The sequence below is a fragment of the Dendropsophus ebraccatus genome, chromosome 4, assembly GCF_027789765.1.
Source record: "Dendropsophus ebraccatus isolate aDenEbr1 chromosome 4, aDenEbr1.pat, whole genome shotgun sequence".
Classification (NCBI taxonomy): Eukaryota; Metazoa; Chordata; class Amphibia; order Anura; family Hylidae; genus Dendropsophus; species Dendropsophus ebraccatus.
This window is the reverse complement of record NC_091457.1, coordinates 14,704,039-14,726,453: the sequence shown is the minus strand read 5'-3', so window position 1 is coordinate 14,726,453 and position 22,415 is coordinate 14,704,039.

Genomic DNA, 22,415 nt, shown 5'->3' with positions numbered 1-22,415 from the left:
TCTGGAGTAAAGAGTCGTTCTTGGAAAATCAAGTCATTTGCAAATGTGTTACAGGTGAAAAGGAGGGAAGTTGTTTTAGTTGTTGTCTAGAGAAATGGTAAAATTCTGACTACCAGCAGCCACTGGTAGGGGGAGCTCAACAATGATGGATGCATACATTTCCCATTGGGCCCAATAAAAAGAGGATTTGGGGGTCTTTACCAGAAAAATTTACCCTCATAAATGTATGAAATTAAAGGAGACCTCCAAAAACAAAAAATACAGTTAAGTCAGGGGGTGGGGGAAAGAATCTATACTTACCATGCCCCATGCCCCCTCAGTGCTGATGTTGCAAGCGATATAGCAGGAGGATCTTGACGGGGGCCTGGGACCAGTAAGTATTTATTCTTTATTATGTTTCCCTACCACCTGTCCACACTGTATTTTTTTTTAGTTCTCCTATAATTTTCATATTCACACCATTTTAGCTGTTTCCAGAAACAGGGCCACTTTTGACATCAGTTTTTGTATGGTATTGCAGGACACCTCCATTGAAGTAAATAGAGCTGAGTTGTAATACCACAAACAACCCATGGACAGGAGTGGCGCTGTTTTGATGTTTTTTTTAAAGCTTTAAATTAAAAGCAAGAAATAAAAGGGTTTACTTTAACTGTTACACTGAATAGAGTGGTTTCTATATTTACTTGTTTTAGAAGATTTTTTTTTTTTTTTAATATTCCATAAATTTTATTGTCCCACCCAAAAAAAAACTACATTCACAGCTCGAAAACCGTAGGTGTGAATATGATCTAACATAAAACAAACCCAGAGGACCATCCTCATCAATCTTTATTGCTGGATAGGATGGATAATAAAACACAAATGTAATATCTGTACAAACCACAATACTATAATAAAACTTTACAACTTCTTGAAATAAATCCGTCTCGATTTCTTCAAGTAGGTTTTGTACCTGGTGGAATTCTCCTTTATGTTTAACTTTTTTTTTTTTAATCTAACTTCTTCTGTTTATAAAAGAAACTTTCAAAAAGTTTCCCGTGAACTTGAAAAGTCGAATATGTAAATGACAAAAAAAAACATCGGCATCAAATGGTTGAGCACAAAAACCTCGGCTTGTTTGTTAGAGGATTAATCTAGATGGATGTTTACCGTGGTATCTGTTCCCGTAAAAGTTTTGTGTTGATATAGTTCCACCTAGCTCATAAAAGTCTCCGAACGCTTTCTACCTTCTCATAGGATTCAGTCAGTATTAATGACGGCGGGGGAGGTGAGAGATTATTTTCTAATAGTTACATGGTTGTTATGTTAATGGGGACGGTGTAAGAATTTACGAGCTGTGATACATGGAAGACGGCGGTCCACTAATAAATGACTACACAAATATGTCTTGTTTAAGGGCTTTGGGCTATTAGCATCATCATTATTTACAAAATCCATCAAAACCTTCATTTTTTTTCTCAGCTGTAGGCCAGTGAATGTTTTTTCTACCTTATAAAAGTTGATTCACGCTTGTAGAATTGGGATGTAATTTTTTTTTTACGCAAGGCCTGGTCCAACAATGGGACTGATGACTTGAATTGACAGTTGTCGGGTCGGGGCTTACAGTCACCCTTCCCTGCTTACACCATTATTGGCCGCATGTGGTTCGCATCCGCTCCCTTAGCTGTGTCCTGAATGTGGGACGCATGTCCACCTGCACATGGTCTGCCTTACCCATCCCCACTACTGTCATACGTCCTCATTGTCGGTACACATGTCTCCACCTCCTTGGATGCACGTCGGCTCTGTGAAATTAAAAAGTGCCAAGCACATACATGTAAGCCTGCCCCTATCTGAAACCCTTTTCTGGTTCTATTTGTGCTGTGCTGTATAGTGTTGTCCAGTTATTTCTCCTGGTTACCCACCAGTTGTCCCTTTTTCCTGTCCCGTCGCCCACCATCTTCCCAGACTGGTCTCCCTGGTCTTGTCCTTGTGTAGTCTCTTGTTCCTGACCCTTTTTGCACCTTGGCCACCATTACTACCTAGCCAAACCAGGGGTAGTGACCTGGGGGTTGCCTTCTGCAGCAAAGCCATCCTGCTCTACAGTGGGCTCTGGTGAAGACCAACGGCCTCATAGATTCCACTCTCTGGTGGGGTTCAGTCATCTCTAGCAATGGTCCGTTTCCTTAAGCATTTTACACCCAGCTGCTGTACATGTATGGCAGCTGAGAGTCGGGTGAGTATATGAGCCGCTCTATAGCCAATGGGAGGCCAGCCAAGAGTGACCAACATTGGATATCTTAGTCTACTGTTTAAGGCTATGTTCACACTACGTATATGTCCGGCCGCATATTTTTCGCAGCCGGACATATACGTGTAAAACTCCGGGCGGGATTTACGCAAGTTGCGGCCGGCTACGTACGGTCCGCGAACTTACGCCCGTAAGCTACCTATGCTTCCCGGGCGGCGTACATAGCGATCTGACAGCGGTCTTTTATTTGGATATCTTCGCCTAGCCCCGGACACCCCACAGAACCTTTTGGATCAGCAAATCAAAGTGTAAAAATGAAGATATCACCACTCCGTACGGGATCACATGTTACGCTACGGGCGTAAGTTACAGCATTTCCGTCCCGAAACAATGGTCTGGTTCATTTTTTACGGCGCAGCATACGATCCGGGCGTAAGTTCTTACGTAGTGTGAACTGTGCAGCCGTAGATCCTATACTTTCCATTGTACGCAAACTACATAAATCTCCGGCCGCTTATTCATGGAGCGCGCTACGGCCGGAAACTTACGTAGTGTGAACCTAGCCTTAATGCCATTATCAGTATCTATCATGACTATTGTTAAGCGATCATTAAAATGCTTGTTACTCGAGCACTTTTCAATGCTGGAGTGCCTGACTCGAATAATGAACCCCCATTAAAATAAATGGGAGGCTCGAGCATTTGTCAGTTATTGAAGGTGTATACCTTTACTAAGGTGCTCTGTGGAGCATCAAGCACCGACAAAGTATGCTAACTCCACAATAATCATGACATTTGAACAGTTCTGGCATATGCCATTGGTGGTCCACTGGTCCGTCTGTCACCCTGGCGATATAATTGCATTATGCTGATCGGTCACAGTAGCCCGAGGCTGTCAGCCATGACATAGTCTCCAGTGTGCTGGTGGAGGAATATTTAAGACGTTATAATTACTCCCAACTACCTGTTAATGTTCAGAATATGGGCAGCCTTTGTACATTCAGTTTTTATTTTATTTTATTTTAAGTGTTTGGTACTGAGAATATTGATACTTAACTGAGTATCGATATCAAAGTCCAAACTCTGGTATCATGATAACTAGAGATGAGTGAACGCGAAGAAGGCAAGGGCTCGTCGGAAACCCTTGCATGTGGCATTTGACTACAGGGGGCTGAAATTGGATGAAGCGCTAAGGCTTCCTGGAAAACATGGATACAGACATAGCCCACAGGCTATACCCATGTTTTTCAGGATTCCTTAGGGATGCAGCCAAGTTCTTCAGCCACCAGCAAGCAAATGCTGCATGCTCAGGTCCGGGCTATTAGTGTCAGGTCAGGGGCCACAAAGCTTCTCCCACAACACCTTCTGACATTACTACTACAACACCTCTTGGTTATACTCCTGAACACTTCCTGGTATTACTCCTACAACACCTCCTGTCATTGTTCCTGCAACACCTACTGGCCTTACACTTATATCTCCTGACATTACTCCTACAGCATCTCCTGGCATTATTACAACAACCTCTCCTGGTTGTACTCCTACATCAACTCCTGGCATTACTCCTACATCACCTGCTGGCATTACCTCCTGGCATTACTCTTATAACACCTCCTGGCATTACTCCAGCATTTCCTCCTGGCATTACTCCTACATCAACTCCTGTCATTACTCCTACATCACCTCCTGACATTACTCCTACAACACCTCCTGGCATTACTCATGCATCACCTCCTGGCATTACTCCTATAGCACCTCCTGGTATTACTTCTGCATCACCTCCTGGCATTACTGCTATAACACCTCCTGGCATTACTCCTGCATCACCTCCTGGCATTACTCCTGCATCACTTCCTGGCATTACTCCTACATCACCTGCTGGCATTACCTCCTGGCATTACTCTTATAACACCTCCTGGCATTACTCCAGCATTACCTCCTGACATTACTCCTACAACACCTCCTGGCATTACTCATGCATCACCTCCTGGCATTACTCCTATAGCACCTCCTGGTATTACTTCTGCATCACCTCCTAGCATTACTGCTATAACTCTTCCTGACATTACTCATGCATCACCTCCTTTCATTACTCCTGCATCACCTCCTGGAATTACTCCTACATCACCTCCTGGCATTGCTCCAATATCACTTCCTGGCATTTCTCTTGTATTACCTCCTGGCATTATTCCTTCATCACCTCCTGGCATTACACCTGCATCACCTCCTGGCATTATTCCTTCATCACCTCCTGGCATTACCATGCATCACCTCCTGGCATTACACCTGCATCACCTCCTGGCATTATTCCTATAAAACCCCTGGCATTACTTCTACAGCACCTCCTGGCATTACGCCCATAACACCTCCTGGCATTACCATGTATCCCCTCCTGGCATTACTCCTATAACACCTCCTGGCATTACTCCTATAACACCTCCTGGCATTATTCCTGCATCACCTCCTGGCATTACTCCTGTATCACCTCCCCACATTTCTCCTGCTCTAAACTTACTGGCAGATACTATATGTTGGAATACCTTTTTATACTGATGTATATCTGCTGTGGGTCAACCATTTTTTTCCATAAATCCTAAAAAAAAACAGGGAGACCCTGATCAAATGAATGGACCATTAGAAGACATGGCTCTATATAGACCCAGGTCACCTGGTGCAGCTGGCCAATCACTGCTATGCTTTGCAGCCAACATGGCTGCAGTACAGCAGGATGTGCCAGCCCCTTTCTTGCATGTTTATTGGCTAATTAAAGCTGGAGGAGACTATCATTTTTACTGGTGCACCATGCAGTACTCTGTCGAATATCACGTAGTATACTTTCTAGTACCCCGATACTCGAGCAAATAGTGAGCTCGAGCGAGCATGTTCGCTCACCTCTAGTAAACAGTTGAAACAAAAAGTATCGTAGAACGCTTACGCTTACTCCCCAGAATGGAGCAGACGCGAAGAACGGCAACCGAGCGAAAATTGAATTCCGCACTTGGAATAAGTCTATGAAGAAGCTAAAGGCGGCGTTCTCATTCTCCGGATTACAATACTCCACGATCTTCCCGGATAAAAGCCTGAGATGTATTTTGTCAGTTTTCTCAGTACTGCAATTACGAATCCATCGTCGCAGATATCCAGCTGGAATTGTTTGCATCTTTCCTGCGGGGGAATAAAAAGGCAAAAGGGGATTATACTTATCGACACAAAGCATTTTGGTTTACAGAGATAAAAAATGAAGAAAAAAATAAATCCTCGAAATAAGTGGCCCATTCTTCAAGATCCGGCATAAAAAGTACATTAAAAAACATTGAATCACTATAAGCAGACGATAAACAATGCCCCCGAGTCGTGCAAGGACCGCAATGATGATTGTCCACCTGTTGCCGGAGAAGAACAATTGATTTTCATTTTTCAGATTTTTTCCCTTTGCATTTTGTATTTAGTTTGATTTACACCAGTGATAGAAAATGATTAATCATTAGGAAGACAATGGAAGCGGCAGAAACAAAGGTTTAACAGCAGCGAGCACCTTGCGTCCTCTAGAACAAATGAAATACAAACCCACGGAGCAAAGCCTCCATGAACTCGGGGGAAACATCTGTGTGTGTGTGTGTGTGCGTGTGTGTGTGTATAGGATCTATAAAATAAATTAGGCCCTGCCCCCTTTTCCACGGCTGGATTCACTGAGAGGCTCACGCCTCTCAGTGAATCCAGCCGGCCAGGCACTTGAACATGCGCCCGGCGTACCAAATCAGGTGTAGATTTGGATCATGATTTACGCCATGCCTTTTACCCAAAAAGTCATTCAAATTTGCGGATTACTTCCATTTAAAAACCTTCAAGCCTTCCAGTACTTATCAGCTGCTTTATGCTTTGCAGGAAGTAGTGTATTCCTTCCAGTCTGACACAGTGCTCTCTGCTGCCACCTCTTTTCATGTCAGGAACTGTCCAGAGCAGCAGCAAATCCCCATAGAAAACCTCTTCTGCTCCGGACAGTTCCTGACATGGACAGAGGTGGCAGCAGAGAGCACAGACTAAAAAGAATTCACCGCTTCTCTATGGGCATGCATCAGTTGATAAGTACTTGAAGGCTGGATTTTTACATTTTGAAACTTAAACTTTTTGAAACCAGTTGATTTGGGGGGGACAAACAACAACCAATCTTACAAACTGAGATTCATTGTGAACTTTGCAACAAGTTTGGTTCGGTATGAGTTTGTAAAGATAGCGGTCGCACAATAAAATCAACATAAAAAAATATAATACAGAATTCTCACCTGTCTGCACTCCCTCTGTGTCCTCCTATGGATCTCTGGTCTCTCCATCCATCTCCAGTCTGCTCAGCCAATCACTGGCTGCGGCATTGTTCCGTGTCAGTCAGTGATTGGCTGAGAAGGGTAAAGGCGGCTGTGAGGGACACCGGAGGAGCATGGACAGGTAAGAATGGATGAGTGAAGTTGCTGAACTGCACTAAAACTCCTGCAATTGCTTAGCTTTTTCAGTGTGATTTTTTTTTTTAAGGTTATTTTTAGAGATGATCGAAAATCTTAGGTTCTATAGAAGTCAAACCTTGTCGAACCTTCTCTAACCTGGGTCAGCTGACTTCCTTTGAAATACAGGATGACATCATCACATATCACACTCCTTCCCTACTCTGCTCTATCCATATTGCTCTACTGCCATCTATATGGGATCAGGATATATAGCAGTTACCTTTATCTTATTCTCTGATAATAGATCATACTGCACTCAGTGGTGTAGCTACCATGGAGGCAGACCACACAGCTGCTATGGGGCTTGTGCGGCAAGGGAGGCCTGGGCAGAGGACCACAGAGCTTCCAGACAGCAAACCACAGATCCGAAGGCACAACACAGTGTGTTGCCACCAGCACCTCCCCCAGACCACAGAGTCACACAGCAACCACCATCTCCCCTACACCGGACCACAGAGGCCCCCTACCTGGATACAGTGCCACAAACACCTCTGCCCGCTTGACCACAGAGCCGCACAGCACCCCTGCTGCCTGCAAACCTTCTCCTGCAAGCCCATGGAGCCACACAGGGTTCCCCACCCCTCCCCCAGCACAGTGCCACCAGTATCTCTGTCCTCCTCCGCAATCCCCCTCCACTGGACCACAGAGGCCCTTTCCTGGGCACAGTGCCACAAGCACCCCTGACCCCAGACCACACAGTGGCACAGCTCCCCTGCTGCCCGCAAGCCTCCATCTGCCAGACCATGGATCCTCACAGAGTTCATCAACCCTCCCCTCAGCACAGTGCCACCAACACCCCTGTCTTTCCCCACAATCCCCCTCCCGCAGACCACAGAGCCACATGGCACATCCAGACCGCGGAGCAGCGGCACAGCACAACGGCACCCCTCCGACCCCATGAATCCTAGCTACGCCCCTGGCTGTACTATATTTAAAAAAAATAAAAAATTATATTATATATCATTGCAGCTTGGTGTCTTGGTGCTGCCCATTGGACAGAGTGACACCTCATACAGCCCACTAAGTACGTTAACTATCGGTATCGGAAATTTTGAGCTGTCAATTTCCATACACTGAATATCTCATTACAATTTTAGACTTTATCTGTATTCACAAAGAGATGTCATCAATGTACCCAAACTCAAAAATAGACCCGTGTCAATAAATAATCCTGCAGGATTCTGGGAATTTGCCGACTGCTTCGCTTTACAGGTTTAAGTTTTTTTTCTTTTTTTTCCCTTTCCCAAAAGTCATTTAAAAACTGAAAAGGACTGTGAAAAAGATGAAAGTCTCAAGGAATCATTTCTGCTTTTCCCTACAGCTATTCAAAAGGACAAATGTACTTAATGAAAACATGTACATACATAGTTTGCTTGGTATTACTTTTCTAGCAAGACATCAATACTCGGAGTAATTACTAAATAACGTCCCGGAGACCCAGGAGCCACAGTTTGCGGAATTGTAATAAATTACTTACAGTCCATTACAGATAGCAAGGAACACCTGCAAGACTATTGAATCAATCATCAGGAGTTTGCTAAATGCAACGCTGCCAGCAAATTATGACAATTGATCTCTTAGTATGCCGCTCTCCGATACTGGATGTGGTGTTTACCGGAGGAGGAGGGAAAAAAACATAGATAACAAAAGAAGAGCTAGATTGTTTCTATGTGAGAGAGCACAATAGCCGAGCTGAAGTTCTCTGCAGCTGCGGACAAGCACAATCAATTTTTCTACAAGAAAGGTCACGGAAGAGGCCTTGTTACAGGTTTCTTTTTTTTTTTTATAAATCTAAAATATCCTGCTTGTTTGTCACTTGTGACCAAATGGCCTTTGCCGGTAAAAATGGACTGTCCCAAGAGACATTGCACACATGTAATAAATCTAAACCCATGGAAGGTTTTTTTTAAAATATATTTATTTATTTTTACTTTTTTTTATTTATTTATTTAAGTTTTGTTTTTTGTGTCAGGTAATAATTTACTTTTAATGTATTTTTTATTATTATAAAAAAAAAAAATCACGTTTGTGTTTTTATGCCTTTACTATAATTTTTTTTATTTAATATTTATTTAATTATTTTTTTTAATTATTATTTTTAAATGTATCTATGTATTTAAGTAGGTTCTATTTATTAAATAGTTATTTATTTTTACTTTTTTTAATTATTATTTTAAAATTTTTCAATGTATTTAAGTCAGCTCTATTTATTTATTATTTGTTTATTTATTTTTACTGTTTTAATTCTTATTTATCTTGAGCTAGGGTCACGCACAGTCTTTATTTGGCTGTTTAACAGACGTCTTTAACTTCTGTGAGGCTATGTTCACACAACGTTTAACAGCGTCCGTTGCATAGCAACTGATGTTGTTAAACAGCCGGCTGCCGGGCTGCACTCAGCCCGTTCCTGCAGCCGATACCGCCGTATCGGCTGCAGTAACGTTCTTTTTTCCCAATTGATTTGCAGGCACCGGCCGCTGTGCCCGCAAATCAATTAGCCGATCACTCCAATGCAATGCAATGCACATTGCATTGTGTGAACAGCTAATGTTTCCGGCCGCTGTTCAGTGAACAGCGTCCGGAAATAATGTACAGGCACATTATTCGAACGCCCGTTCTAAAGATCGGGAGTTAGAAGAACAATGTCTGGACACAGCGGGCGGCATTGCATTGACTTCAATGCAATGCCGCCCCTGCAGTAAAGAACGGACGCTGAGGCAATTGCAATCAGCATCCGTTCTTTACTAAAAAACAAAGTTTTGTGAACAAAGCCTTATTTTGAAATCATGAGATTGATTTCAAAGTAATGGACATAATTGTCCTCAAACTGACAGATGTCCAAAGAGATGGCCATTGAACGGCCAAGAAAAGACAATGTGTGCACATAGCCTATGTATTTAGGCAGGCTTTATTTATTTGTCTGTTTATTTATTTATTTTAGGCAATGCTTATCTTTAAAGTATTTTTAGGTTTTGTGTATTTTTTATTTTATATTTATGTCGTTTTTTTTATATTGTGTAATTTATTTTTGTAAATGTTTAGCTATGTTCTAACAACGTTTTTTCCTGTCTATGTATTATTTTTTTAAAATAATGAGGCGGCCTGGTAACCCATCAGTACAATGTCGGTTGTTGGTACATTATTCTAGCTTGGGCGGACTGATTGGCCTTTGGATGTGTCTTTAATTGAAAAGTCTATTAAATTTAATAGTAAAGACGTATAAAGAAAAACTGTGTGTGAACAACTAAAAAAAATAACGTCCGCTGTTTGGAAAAGATGTCTGAAATTTTTTACTTAGTGTGAACATAGCTCAAAGTTTTTTTTTACCTACTTTGCTTTTGCCGTCATTTATTTTCTTTTAATTTATTTATTCATTTAATTCACACTTTATATTTTCTTAATTTGATCATAATTTATTTTATATTATTCATATATTCATTCAGCTTATTTATTTTAGTTTACATTTGTAATTTATGATTAACTGCCCTTTGCCAGAGTAAATGGATTGCCCCAGGAGGCATTGGACAATTGTAATAAATCTAATCTCATGGAAGGCTTTATTTATTTATTTGTTTATTTACTTATTTTTTAACTGTATTTTTTTTTAGCTTTATTTATTTACTTTTAGATTTATTCCGTTTTTAGATTTAGAAATTTCTTTTATTTTAGTTAATAAACAGTTTTTTTATGTATTTGTGTTTTTATTCACTTACTGTATTTACTTTTTCTTTAATATTTAATTATTCTACTTATTTTATTCCGTTTCCTCCTTATTTTATTTCAGTCATTTATTTATTTATATATATATATATATATATATATATATATATATATATATATATATATATATATTTTTTTTTTTTTTCCCCATACATTTGTAATTCATGATTAAGTGCCCTTTGCTTGCCAAAATTAATGTCCGCAGGAGACATTGCACACGTCATAAATGTAAGCCAATGGAAGGGTTGATTTGTTACTTTGTGTATCTATTTATGTTTTTAATATATGTATGTATGTATATTTGTATTTTTTAGTTTCATTTATTCTATTTTTTTTTTTACGTCTTAGCGCATATATCCTTTTCTTTTCTTTCTTTCCTTCCCTCCATTTATTTCATATTTATTTCTTTATTCCGTTTATTACTATTTAACCAATTTATTAATAAATTAACTTATCGTCTTATTTTATTAATGTATTAATTTATTTGGTTTATTTATTTATTTTATTTCCTTATTTTAGGCTTGCAATATAAGATTAACCGACCTTTGCCTACAACAATGGAAGCTTCCATAACACGTTGGACTCATTTAATAAATCTAACCAGTTGTGAAGTTGAGCTCTTCCAGAGTGTCCACTAGCCAGGACAGGCAAGGTTGCTGTCAGACGCCATCCCTCTGTAATTGGTTTGTGCATTGAAGCTTCTTGCTTTCGCAGCAAAGCTGCCACCATCTCCGATGGATTTTGGAAGCATGCATCACTCAGGCGCAAGTAGTTTTTAAAACAATCAAGGAAATTGTCAAAAAGTTCCTTCACCAGCAGATTGTAGGATAGCGTATCTCCCCTCAGCAGCCAGTCTTTGATCTACACACTTTGCACAGCAAAATAACACCCACCATCACAGTGGTATTTTTTTTCTAGAGGTCATTGTTGTGCCGGCATCCTTGCCGGTACTCATTTGTTTCTTATAACATTCTCACTTTTACAATTGAGGATACACCTGATACATGTCCAAAAAAGTCAGGCTTAGATGACTTCATTTCCGTTGTCCCACTATTAGACTAAAAGTGACCATACACCTTCGATAAATTACGGCCAAAGCAATTGTTCAGCCATCAATTATCTCTCCCATCCAGACCTCTCCATACACAGGATCATGCAGCAGGGCCCCTGTTGTCTATGAGGAGGGGGGAGTAAGCCGTAGCCAGAACTGGTCCAAAAATGGTCCATCATGTCCGACCCCTGTCTCCACTGACATAATCAGATGGTAGATGGTCAGGAGACCCCCAAACACCTCATACTGATAGCTCGTGATAGGTACAGCCAACAAAAGTATAAGTTGTATGGGGATCTTAAGGCTGAACAATGACTTGTAGCGGTGTCTAGTTAAAGGGAATCTGTCACTAGGTTTATGCCGCCTTAAATTAGGGCAGCCTAAACTAGTGACAGAATTGCTGAACAGATCGGTGTATTACTTACATCATTCTCTTCAGCCGTTCTCCTAATATGCAGGAGAATAGGATTCTTGCCACACCCTTCCCCCACCCCCCAGCTGCTGATTGACAGTTGCTGACTATACACAGCATGGATAGATAACTGCCAATCAGCAGCTGGTGGGCGGAGTTTTCTGCTTCTCATGAATATCCAGGACTACTGGGCTCATGCACATAATGGAAAGGACTACTTTAATCAGGAGGATATCTCTGGATCAGCGGCACAGAACAATGTAAGTGATACATTACTCTGTTCAGCTTCTCTGTCACTAGTTTATGCTACCCTGAGATAGGACAGCATAAACCTGCCGACAGAGTCTCTTTAAGCTCAAAGACGTGTTGCAACTCTCAATCGGCTGTGACTGCAACGTCACATTTGAAAAGAAATCAACCCAGAATGGATGTTATGCCACTATGGTGTCAAGATAGTGGACTCGTGGCCTCTTGCGAGTCAAAGTGCCACCCCTTTTATTTGTATGAATGAGGTGGCTTCTGCTCGTGCACCCGGCTATTGACGTATAGCCTTGGCATCTTGGCGTTATCTGACAGGATTATACAATTTATAATGCGGTTCACGGAAGAAAAAGCGCTGCACCTCACACCTATGGCTGATACTAGTGCCCCTAGGCTAAATTAAAAACACATCAGAATTTTGTGTATGAATTGATCAAGCCATACTGCCCCATGTACCATCGTGCAGGTATCTGATACACATGGGTCCCTACACTAAGTCAACACCGTGCCAGTCAGTGGCTACCAACCCCGCAGGCGTGCACAGTCAGGGAACGGGGGCCATGGGACGGCCCTGCGACCCCCATGCCACAGGACCAGACCCAAAAACACCACACCAGAACCCGGCCAGCACCGCCGGCGGAGAAGGTCGCCCCCCAAACAGCACAAGTCTGGATGAGGTATTGCGCTCACCATAGCTGCTGCAGACAGAATGGGAAAAGACAGGAGGAATTGATCAAGCCATACTGCCCCATGTACCATCGTGCAGGTACCTGCACGATGGTACATGGGGCAGTATGGCTTGATCAATTCATACACAAAATTCTGATGTGTTTTTTATTTAGCCTAGGGGCACTAGTATCAGCCATAGGTGTGAGGTGCAGCGCTCTTTTTCTTCCCTGAACCGCATTTTGTTTCTCTCTTTTTTCCGTGTTTTGCACTCCTCCTGGTGAGACCCACATGACCGCAATTAGCAGGAGACACCTGAGTGCACATGGTTTTAATCCCTCCTGTCTTTTCCCATTCTGTTTGCTGCAGCTATGGTGAGCGTAATACCTTATCCAGACTTGTGCTGCTTGGGGGCGACCTTCTCCGCCGGCGGTGCTGGCCGGGTTCTGGTGTGGTGTTTGTGGGTCTGGTCCTGTGACATGGGGGTCGCAGGGCCGTCCCATGGCCCCCGTTCCCTGACTGTGCACGCCTGCGGGGTTGGTGGCCACTGACTGGCACGGTGTGGACTTAGTGTAGGGACCCATGTGTATCAGATACCTGCACGATGGTACATGGGGCAGTGTGGCTTGATCAATTCATACACAAAATTCTGATGTGTTTTTTATTTAGCCAAGCGGCACTAGTATCAGCCATAGGTGTGAGGTGCAGCACTCTGTTTCTTCCCTGAACCGCATACAATTTATAATACTTTTGCTAATTCAAAGAACTGGATAAATAATTGTTCAGACGCCCATCATCCATTATTTCTTTCATTTATCTTATTAATTTATCTCTTTGTATTTATTTGAATGTCTATTTGGTTTATTTATTTATCTTATTAATTTATCTCTTATTTATTTATTTGATTAATTTATCTCTTCCTATTTGTTTTAATATCTATTTAGTTTATTTATTTATTTATTTAGTTTTATCGCTTTTTGTTTACCTAGATATTAATATGTTTATTTGCCTATTTATTTGTTTACTTTATTTTCTCGTGTTTGTGACTATTTATGATTAACTGGCCTCTGTCGGCAACAATGGACGAACCCCAGGAGACCTGATACATGTACGATAAATCTAAAACCCCCGGAAGGCTTCTATTTATTTTATGTATTTGTTTTATCTGTTTATTTTATTCAGTTATTTAGTTATTTATTTGCTTAATTCTTTTTATTTAGTCATTTGGTTCTTTATACGTATGCATGAATTATTCAGATGAATAAATGTATTTATTTTTTTTATCTTATTTTTTATAATTTATTATGAACTGGCCTTTTCCAGCAGAAATAGATGGTCCCAAGAGATGTTGTTCACATGTTATAACTAAACCCATTAAAAAAAAAAAAAAATAAATAAAATAATAAAAAAAATATATATATATATATATATATATGTTTATTTCATTCCTTTATTTGTTTATTTATTTGTTTCATCCATTGTACTATTCATTAGTTATGTATTCAGTTTTTTTTTTTTTTTGCTAATGTGTGTCACTTATGAGTAACTGGCCTTTGCCAGTATAAATGGGTTGTCCCAGGGGGAATGTACATGCGATAAATCTAAACCCACGTAAGGTTCATATTTTTTTTTATTAGCTTAGTAATTTGGTGATTTTCTAGTATTTTATTTATTTACTTGTTTTTATTCATTTATTAATTCAATCTCCTCTATATATTCACAGAAATTACATTAACTAAGCTTTTACTGTCATAAAAAAAATAACGTCTTCATGCACTGACTTCCTATAATGGGCATGTGTTAATACATAGCAGCCAATCAGAGCTGGCAGGGGAGGGAGGGAACAATAGCCTGAGCCAATGATGAGAGGGGGCGTGTCTGGGGTGTGTCAGACTTCCTGTATCCTTTGTAGCTAAACTGAAGGTCAAATCTCTGTCCTTACAGTACTGAGCTAAAGGTCGGGCAAGGTACAACATTAAAAGGGAACCTTTCACCCACTGTGCCGGGGAGACGCCCGCCTGAACCCCCGGTGAAGCACCATATACTTACCCCTTCCCCGAAGTTCCGGTCCTGGACCCGCTCCCACCGCGCGAAATCACCTTCGGAAGCTGTGCGCGCGCATTCATCTGAGATGACTTTGAGATGAGTCCTTGATGTTTAAAGCACATGCCACTACTTTATAAATAAATACGAATAAAGAAAAAAAAGAAAAGAAAAAAAAGTAACAATGCTGATAATATTTTATTATTTAAGTAATGTAAATAAATAAATAAAACTAATGTAAAGAATTAATTTGTAAAAAATAATTAAAAATAATAATTTAAAAAATAATTTTAAGATTAATAAAAAAAAAAAATTCTGTATAAAAAAAAAAAATATATATATATATATATATATATATATATATATATATATATATATATGTTGGGTAGAATAAATTTACACTCTGCTCATTGAAGGGAAAAAAAAAAAAAAAAAAAAGCTTGCATACTCACCTTCCTTTTTTCCCTTCTGTCTTCTGGTCCCGGCTGCAATCCTGTTTTCCCTCTGTTGGGTGATGTTTTTTTGCTTGTTCAGTCAATGATTGGTTTAATAGTCCAGATTCTACTGTCACAAAACATTAAGGGGTGGAAAAAGAGGACGGCAGCGGAGTTAGAAGACCTAAAAGTGGCAGCAACGGGGGAGGTGGTGAAGGTGAGTACGTCATTTCATGTTTATAAAGTACTAATCGTAATATGACCTAAAAAGGTATGACAGCTAGAATGCTAATCTTGGCCTTGCCCACGAGGGGTTAATAAGAGGCGGAGCTTTATCTGCTTATCCAAGGTGATATTGCTACAGGACCTGACTAGAGAGCACAGTGATTATTTTACAGATTGTTACATTGTAGACATGTTTGTTAAGGAAAGTCATTGGTTGGGGATTTCAAGTAAAATTGCTTAAGGTTTGTCTTGCTTGAGTGCGGGAAAAGCTGCTTATTAAACAGAATCACAGGAGAGAAGGAATAATAGAGCCTTATGGCGAGATATCTACAGCCTTAAGATTAGTCCAGCACCTTTAACCACAATCTAATTCCCCTAATCTCAAATGAATGCCTCAATCTTTCCTCTAATAATCACCTGATGTGCCGGGCTGCATCCACTATTATGGCCCAAGGTATCTGGCTATAAAAGTATGCGGTGTAATGTAATCTCCGCTCAATGCAGGGTGATTATTTCCAGGGTGGAAGTTCAATGCAGTTATTCTTTGAAAAAGTTTGTTTCAGACTTTACGTTAATCCATAGATTCTAGGAGCGGAATGTAAATGTTTAAATAATTTCAAGAAATGTATTTAAAAAAATAAAAAATAAAATAAAAAAGTATATATATATATATATTAATGGAAATGTATATTATACAGAGATGGGCAGCACGTTATAGGAAATGGTTATCTCTGCCATTAAAACCACATAAGAGTCTGCGAAACATAAAAACATGTATAAAAAGGACCTCATAATGCAGCACAATATAAAACAATTAAATCAGGTGCTGCAGAACATAAAAAAGGCAGATGCTGCAGGAGGAGAAGAAAATAGAGTGGAGGGAAGATGATCGTTGGAGCTGACTATTTGTTCGAGTATTGGGGTACTGGAAAGGGTGGAGTAAGTGGGGTGCTCAAGTAAAAATGAGTCTCTTCCCGGCTTTTTTAGCGGCTTTCATTAAAGTATTGTATTGTCCCCTAAAAGTTATACAACTCACCAATATACACTTATTACGGGAAATGCTTATAGCAGGGGTGGGGAACCTCCGGCCCGCGGGCCGCATCCGGCCCCTGAAACCTCCCGATGCGGCCCGCGGCCCGCAGCTCCCCTGTGATGCTCGCCGCTCTGCTGGGGAAGAAGCCGGCATACACCGCATCCTCCGGTGTCTGTGACAGCTGGCGGACACCGGAGGATGCTGTCTGTGCCGGCTTCTTCCCCAGCAGAGCGGCGCGTGTCTTTAGTCTCTTGCGGGCCGCGCGCGATGACGTCATTTCATCGCGCGCCGCCTGCAGGAGAAAGACCGGCACAGATGACCTGGGAGAGAAGAGGACCTGGACTGCGTGGGAGCGGAGGTAAGGTGAGTGGGATGTTTATTTTTTTATTTGGGGGGTTAACTAGGATCCCAGGGACATGACTGATGGGGGGGGACAACTAGGCTACCAGGGACATGACTGATGGGGGGGGACAACTAGGCTACCAGGGACATGACTGATGGGGGGGACAACTAGGCTACCAGGGACATGACTGATGGGGGGGACAACTAGGCTACCAGGGACATGCCTGATGGGGGGGGGGGATAACTAGGCTACCAGAGACATGACTGATGGGGGGGGGGGGAATAACTAGGCTACCAGGGACATGCCTGATGGGGGGGGGGAATAACTAGGCTACCAGAGACATGACTGATGGGGGGGGGGAAAACTAGGCTACCAGAGACATGACTGATGGGGGGGGGGACAACTAGGCTACCAGGGACATGACTGATGGGGGGGACAACTAGGCTACCAGGGACATGCCTGATGTGGGGGGGGGGGATAACTAGGCTACCAGAGACATATGACTGATGGGGGGGAGGGGGATAACTAGGCTACCAGGGACATGCCTGATGGGGGGGGAATAACTAGGCTACCAGAGACATGACTGATGGGGGGGGGGAATAACTAGACTACCAGGGACATAACTGATGGGGGGGGGGACAACTAGGCTACCAGGGACATGCCTGATGGGGGTTAACTAGGCTACCAGGGACATGCCTGATGGGGGGGGGGGAGAATAACTAGGCTACCAGGGACATGCCTGATGGGGGGGGGGGGACAACTAGGCCACCAGGGACATGACTGATGGGGGGGACAACTAGGCTACCAGGGACATGACTGATGGGGGGGACAACTAGGCTACCAGAGACATGACTGATGGGGGGGGGGACAACTAGGCTACCAGGGACATGACTGATGGGGGGGGACAACTAGGCTACCAGGGACATGACTGATGGGGGGATAACTAGGCCACCAGGGACATGACTGATTGGGGGGGGGGGGGACAACTAGGCTACCAGGGACATGACTGATGGGGGGAATAACTAGGCTACCAGGGACATGACTGATGGGGGGGGAATAACTAGGCTACCAGGGACATGCCTGATGGGGGTTAACTAGGCTACCAGGGACATGACTTGGGGGTTAACTAGACTACAAGGGGCATCACTGGGGGTTAACTACAATAGCAGGGGCACTAGGGGAACAATACTATGCCTTGTCCTGGGTGCTGCAAACCCCCGCTACTAACTGCCGCGCACGGTATGCGGCCCTCGAATGATTTTATTAATGCCCGACCGGCCCTCGACATGGAAAAGGTTCCCCACCCCTGGCTTATAGAGTGCTTTTTTCCCTGCACTTACTACTGCATCAAGGCTTCACTTCCTGGATAACATGGTGATGTCACTTCCTGGATAACATGGTGATGTCACTTCCTGGATAACATGGTGATGTCACTTCCTGGATAACATGGTGATGTCACTTCCTGGGTAACATGGTGATGTCACTTTCTGGATAACATGGTGATGTCACTTCCTGGATAACATGATGATGTCATGACTTGACTCCCAGAGCTGTGCGGGCTGTGGCTGCTGGAGAGGATGATGGCAGGGGGACACTGAGGGACACAGGGCACTGGAGGGACACTGAGCATCCCCCTGCCATCATCCTCTCCAGCAGCCACAGCCCGCACAGCTCTGGGAGTCAAGTCGTGACATCAACATTTTATCCAGGAAGTGACATCACCATTTTATCCAGCAAGTGACATCACCATTTTTATCCAGGAAGTGACATCACCATGTTATCCAGGAAGTGACATCACCATGTTATCCAGGAAGTGACATCACCATGTTATCCAGGAAGTGAATCCTTGATGCAGTAGTAAAAAAGCATTTTATAAGCATTTCCCATAGTAAGAGTATATTGGTTATTTATATAACTTTTGGGGGGCAATACAATGCTTTAATAAAAATTTTTGCCGGACTTCTCCTTTAACCTGTAGGGGCTGACACATCCTGCTATGGCCATGTTGGCTGCAAGCATACCAGTGATTGGCTGGCTGCATCATGTGACCTGGGCGTATATAGAGCCAAGTCACCTGATTCTCAAATCCCTTGTGGTCTGACAGGGAGAGCTTCTGGGGCAGGGACAGAGCAGGTGGAGGGTTTAGCGTGGTTAGTTAGCTAGGCGATAAGCTGACAAAAACACTTAACAGTCCTTTTCAGGAATAGTCGTCTGTCAGTGTGACTGACACAAAAAAAGATATTCCATACAATATAGCAGTTTTATATGGAACAGTGATCCTGGTATACAGCTAGTAATTGTCAGTAATCCAGTCCTCTCCTGGGCTTGGCTCCAATACTGCAGGTATGACTCTGAGCTAATAGACACGGGTCTAGATCAGCCCCCTTACCCCATCTGTTTATGGAAAACAGTGGTTCACACCTGGTATATATTTATCAGTAGATAGAGGTTTTCTAACAGATAGCATGTATCATGTGTTTATTATATAGTGGAAGCCATGCCAGTAGGTGTTATAAGAGTAATGCCAGGAGGTGGTATAAGAGTAATGTCAGGAGGTTATGTATGGGTAATGTCAGGAGGTGTTGTAGGAGTAATGCCAGGAGGGGTTGTAGGAGTAATTCCAGCCAGGAAGTGGTATAAGAGTAATGCCAGGAGGTGCTGTAGGAGTAATGCCAGGAGGTGCTGTAGGAGTAATGCCAGGAGGTGCTGTAGGAGTAATACCAAGAGGTGTTGTAGGAGTAATGCCAGGATGTGTTGTAAAAGTAATGCCAGGAGGTGGTATAAGAGTAATACAACAAGGTGTTGTAGGAGTAATACCAGAAGGTGTTGTAGGAGTAATGCCAGGAGATGTTGTAGGAGTAATGCCAGTAATACTCTATGACACTACTTATCTGAACACTGTATGACACTCCTTATCTGAATGCTATATGACACTACTTATGTGAACGCTGTGTGGCGCTTCTTATCTGAATGCTGTATGACACAACTTATCTGAGCGCTGTGTGATGCTACTTATCTGAGTGCTGTATGATATTACTTATCTGAGTGCTGTATGATATTACTTATCTGAGGGCTGTATTACACCACTTATCTGAGTGCTGTATGACACTACTTATCTGAGTGCTGTATGACACTACTTATCTGAGTGCTTTAAAGGAGAAGTCCGGCGAAAATTATTTTTTTATATGTTATTACTGATGGAAAGTTATACAATTTTCTAATGTACATTAATTATGGGAAATGCTCCTATACTGCTATTTCCCTTAATCTAGTGTACCAGGAAGTGTTAGAATTCTCTCAGAAGCAGTGACGTCACGACGAAAGGTGTAATTCCTACAGAGTGTCCAGCAGGGGGCGCACTATATATAGAAGTCAATGAGTACCATTGACTTCTATATATAGTGCGCCCCTGCTGGACACTCCATTGGAATTACAATGGATGTGTATGTAGTGTAATATACAGTGTTTTTGATTGAATACATTTATGAAATACTTTGGGGAGCAAGTGTCCTTGCTCCCCAAAGTGTTCCATAAATGTAAGCAATCAGTACATCACAGTAAGCCCGCCGCTACCGAACGCCCGCCGCTGCCGAACGCCCGCCGCTGTGGACTACTCTCAACTACTACTCTCCCCACCTGCTCATAGCATGTGCAGGTGATGGGAGAGTAGTAGCCGGGTTATATGGCTGAGATCGCCGCCGCGATGCCGCGCAGGGGGAGCCGCTCATCACTGCACCCATCATCCCCCTCCGCTCCCCCCTCCTGCTGCTTCCTGACTCTATGTGATGGCTGACTTCCTGCCCGGCCGCCGACACGTGTGAACGGAGAGCGGCGGCCCGGCAGGAAGTCAGCTATCACATAGAGTAAGGAAGCAGCAGAAGGGGGGAGCGGAGGGGGATGATAGCTGCAGTTAGGAGCGGCTCCCCCTGCGCGGCATCGCGGCGGCGATCTCAGCCATATAACCCGGCTACTACTCTCCCCACCTGCACATGCTATGAGCAGGTGGGGAGAGTAGTAGTTGAGAGTAGTCCACAGCAGCGGGCGTTCGGTAGCGGCGGGCTTACTGTGATGTACTGATTGCTTACATTTATGGAATACTTTGGGGAGCAAGGACACTTGCTCCCCAAAGTATTTCATAAATGTATTCAATCAAAAACACTGTATATTACATTACATACACATCCATTGTAATTCCAATGGAGTGTCCAGCAGGGGCGCACTATATATAGAAGTCAATGGTACTCATTGACTTCTATATATAGTGCGCCCCCTGCTGGACACTCCATAGGAATTACACCTTTCGTCGTGACGTCACTGCTTCTGAGAGAATTCTAACAATTTCTGATACACTAAATTAAGGGAAATAGCAGTATATGAGCATTTCCCATAATTAATGTACATTAGAAAATTGTATAACTTTCTATCAGTAATAACATATAAAAAAATAATTTTCGCCGGACTTCTCCTTTAAGATACTACTTATCTGATTGTTCTATGACACTACTTATCTAAGGGCTGTATGAGACTACTTATCTGATTGCTGAATGATACTACCTATCTGAGCGCTATATGACACAACTTATCTGAGTGCTGTATGACACTACTTATCTGAATGCTTTAAGATACTACTTATCTGATTGCTCTATGACACTACTTATCTAAGGGCTGTATGAGACTACTTATCTGAATGTTGTATGATATTAGTTATCTGAGTGCTGTATGACACTACTTATGTGAATGCTGTATTACACTGCTTATTTGAGCGCTGTATGACGCTTCTTATCTGAGTGCTGTATGACAACACTTATCTGATTGCTGTATGACACTACTTATCTGAGCGCTGTATGATGCTACTTATCTGAATGCTGTATGATACTACCTATCTGAATGCTTTACGATACTACCTATCTGATTGCTGTATGACGCTACTTATCTGAGCGCTGTATGATGCTACCTATTCGAGTGCTGTATGACAACCTTTTTTTTTTTAAAGATGTTTTATTGATGGTATTTCAAGTTAAGAAGCATACAGGGTAGTATTCATTATTGATAAAGATGACAGAAAGAGTCGCACGCAGGCGCCATAGGACAGTATGTTTACAGCATTTGACATGTAAAAATAACCATTTTACAGAATATGGAAAATGTATGAATAAATCTTATACAAGAAAGTATTACTAAAAAGCAACAGTAAAACAACAACAAAAGATTGTCACCTCAAGTATGCTGTAATTTCAGCATTTATAAAAGTACTATCAGCAGAATATCAAAAGTAAATCTATAACGTAGAGAAAAGTAAAGATTAAGACAGTTGGAGTGCTCCCAGGGTCCCTTTTTGGGCTGTATGACACTTCTTATCTGATTGCTGTATGATACTACTTATCTGATTGCTGTATGATACTACTTATCTGAGTGCTGTATGACACTGCTTATCTGAGTGCTGTATGATACTACTTATCTGAGTGCTGTATGATACTACTTATCTGAGTGCTGTATGAC